Source organism: Schistocerca piceifrons, chromosome 5 (assembly GCF_021461385.2).
Source record: "Schistocerca piceifrons isolate TAMUIC-IGC-003096 chromosome 5, iqSchPice1.1, whole genome shotgun sequence".
Taxonomy (NCBI): domain Eukaryota; kingdom Metazoa; phylum Arthropoda; class Insecta; order Orthoptera; family Acrididae; genus Schistocerca; species Schistocerca piceifrons.
This window is the reverse complement of record NC_060142.1, coordinates 622,167,470-622,171,262: the sequence shown is the minus strand read 5'-3', so window position 1 is coordinate 622,171,262 and position 3,793 is coordinate 622,167,470. Positions and strand designations below refer to the sequence as shown.

At 41.5% G+C, this 3,793-nt stretch overlaps 1 pseudogene; it reads right to left on the bottom strand.

Annotated features, from left to right (window-relative positions):
• Positions 1-1,619: 1,619 nt before the first annotated feature.
• LOC124799598 lies at positions 1,620-1,737 on the bottom strand (annotated as a pseudogene).
• Between the last annotated feature and the right edge of the window lie 2,056 nt (positions 1,738-3,793).

The following is a 3,793-nucleotide window of genomic DNA, read 5'->3' as shown; positions in this document are numbered from 1 at the left end:
ATTTTCCCGGCGTCAAGAGTATTCGATGAAGTTTCGGGACTGCAGCCGTATAACGTCGACCTCTTGCCGCGATATTTCGGCTGACAACTATTGAGCCATCTTCAGGTGAGTGTTTACACCAAAAACAGGCTCGAAGATGTATGTGAAAAGGCAGCCGCTACAAGAGTTCTCTTCTGATATTGTTCCATCTACATGCACGGTCTCTGTGGGATGTGCACTCCCGGAATTAAAATTCAGATGTCAGAATTAATAAAATTAAATGTCACTAGACGTGTCAATAAGCATGAAATTTTTTCTTTCTGAAGATAATCACCTGATCCCACTCCTTCTCCAACTGAAAGCAACCATTACGATTAATAAGATTTTGCGCTAATCATATTTCCACCTATTTCTTAATTACTGAATCTTAGAAGGATCTCTACGAAGCTAAGATTCCCATGGGGGAGTAATTTATGGACTGTCTCGTGGAAACACAGTGCTCCACTATCGCTGACTTACTGGGCTGCGAAGGGCGAATGTGGCGATCAAGTTCAACGTATCTTCCAAGCACTGTGCGCGTCGTCTGACATATTTAGGCTTTGCCACATTGACATGGTATTCTGTAGATTCCAGCCTTCCGCAGTCCCAGATCGTCCTTTGCTGCACCGAAAAGGGTGCTAGTCTTTGTAGGTGGGCAGATTTCTACTTTAACATGTTTTTTTGTTAAAAATCTACAATAGGAACGTCCAGGACCCTTGCTCTTTTGGCTTGTCACGTTTCTTCTATATAAAGCGGTGCTGATCTGATGTAGAGCTAATTCATTATCTTGTAGGTGTTCCAGATCCTTTGATGGGCTCTCCATCATCCACAACATCTGCCCAGTGCACCAACATTTGAAGGACGCCCATAGTTCGTGATATGTGGCACCAGGTAGATGCCTGCAAATACATGTATGTATGCGTGGTCTTAAGGTAGATGGGCTTATCTTACACGGAATGCCCCAAGTATCTATCCACTTTCCTTCTGACCAAGACGTCCAGAAAATGTCTCTCTCCTCTTCCATTTAAATTTTTTATTCTCGTGGAGAGAAGGAAATGCTGCAAAAACTTTGCTACCAGTGGGAGAGAGGACTACCCACGGCATCACCGTCAATTTGTTCAAAATATTTACTGTTGAATAAAAAGTAGGTTGAGGAAAGTGCATGACGAGATATCGTTGTTGCGTTAGCTTTGAACTTACTGCCGATGAGTGAGAATAAATCGATGAGGGGGACATGAGTGTAGAGTGAGACAACATCAAAGCTTACTCGTCAGTCCAACTCGCTGATTCGAAATATCTTCACTCTATTAATAATGCCACTGGAGTTGCGCATATGATGTGAATACTTCCCCAGAAAAGGTCTTAGTAAAACGCAAGACTTGTAGCTAAATCATACCTTAGCACTCCGTCTTCAGCACACAAGTGGCAAATCGGGACCATCCGACCGCCGTGTCATCCTCAGCTGAGGATACAGAGAGGAGGGGCGCGTAGTCAGCATACGCTCTCCCGGTTGTTATGATGGTTTTCTTTGACTGGAGCTGCTAGTATTCGGTCGAGTAGCTCCTGAACTCGCATCACAAGGCTGAGTGCACCCCGAAAAATGGCAACAACTCAAGGTGGCCCGGATGGTCACCCATCCAAGTGCCAGCCACGCCCGACAGCGCTTAACCTCGGTGATCTGACGGGAACCGATGTGCTCACTGCGGCAAGGTCGTTGCCTAAATCATACCCTGGAGCGCCGATATTGCCCATAGTACGACGTAATGGAAGACCTTCTTTGTGTATTTTAGGAAGACCATATAACCGTGGTGGAACAGAGCTGTAAGGTCTTAATCGCTTCGCAACTTCTTGCGAAAGGGAAGAAGAATTCAGCGACTCTGCCATTTTTCTTTCTGACTAAGAACGCGCATATAGTATTACATTACGCATGCGCTATCGCGCAATAGATGGAGCAATATTCGAAGAAGGCTGAATGGTTCGAAGAAGGCTGAGTGGTTTCCAGCCGAAATATCGTGCCAGAAAGTCGACGTTATCCAGATGCAATCCAGAAACATCATAGAATAATCTTTCGTCATGTGTGGTTGGTGTAAAATATCCTGAAGCATCCTTTATCATACGAAAGCTCTTTGACATGCACTTTTCCACAAACATAGGGCATTTTTTGTTTAATAGACTTAACATATCTGTACTACATAAAGGACGATTGGGAACATCACCTTCGAAAAAAAAAAAAACTCAAGCCAAAAAATGCATTAAGCATTTTTTTCAAATCTGGGATAAGGAAAAGTTCTGTATTACATTGATTTTATCTGTGTGTGGTATTATTCTCGTACAGAAGATACAAGAACCTTAATTTTGTCCCTCACAGATTCACTGTAAACCCTGTTTCAGAAAATTTGTGTAGTGCCTTCTCCTAGTCAGGTGTCTGGGGCTGCTAATAAATCATCAACGTATGATGTATGTCTATTCAGGTTCTAATACCCTCCCTGAGACAGTAATGTACATGAATGAACTCATGTCAGACCAAATGGTAGTATGGAAAACTGGTAAAGTCTTCCTCGAAAGATAAAGGCAGTACACTTTCCAGATTCCTTAGTGAGACCTACAAACTTCTCAAATCTATGCTAATAAGATATTTAACTCAATGGAACTTCTGTAACTAATCGTCAAAATTTTCAGATTGGGATCTCACAGGAATAACGACTGTATTAATTGCCCTCACATTCAAATATAATCATACATTTCCATCAGTGCCACAGCTAATAGTGAACCGAAACAAGATGATACAGAAGGCACAATTATTCTCCATTCAAGACTTTGTTTTACGCCATTTGGATTGCAGCCCTCTTAGTCAATGGGATATAATATGTGTTATGACAACAGATCTCATGGAGGCAATCTTCTGTTTGATACTTCCGTTTGAGCGTGTGTAGATGATTCTAGGCTTACTTCCAAGTACATGTACATACTTTAACAAAGCTTCTTTTAATCCTTTTTGTTGCACTGAATCAATAGCAGTAGCTCTTTTTTAGCTTTCGGTTGATTTTCAATATTTTCAACCTGACTGCAGTGTCGGGGCGTGCAACTTGCGTATGTTGTCTTCGTCTTAAGTAATGTTACTCTTAAGACGTGTCAGTATTTACCATTCTTTAGTTTTCCTTTTATTAAATCTATTACAATCTTTCAGCTGTCAATGATTGAAAATCATTTACCTGATAAGAAGTCGATTATTGTGCCCTTCTCTTATTGGATACCAATGCCAAGAATGCATTCTACTACCAATGCACTTGTTGCTAGCATCAGGCATTTTATCTCTGTGTTTCCTGTTTTAACCTCTCCTTGAATCTGCATCTTTACATTACATATGTGGTTACTTTTGTGAGCTCACGCATCTTACTGAGCAAACCGAACCATGTAACACTCGCCATAACACCTGTATCTATTAAAATCATGATCGTTATTTTTTCCATTATTTAATGTACTGTGGCTTGGGAAATCTCTTCATTATGAACATGCCATTTACAATAGTCTGTAGGTAGTTCCTCTCTGATGTCTGCGTCATCACTGTAATGTTGCAAATTTACTATATTATTTTGTTGCCAGCGATCCACCTCAAGGAATACTGTTTGTGTTCACACTTAATAGCGCCGCAGATCACTTCTCTTTTCCGTGCTTAAGACTTTGTCATATTGGCATGTCAAAGCATTTTAGCGTCAATCCTGTGATGTATCCAATGACGCCACCGCTGTGCTACACACGGCATGCGGAATGTGGT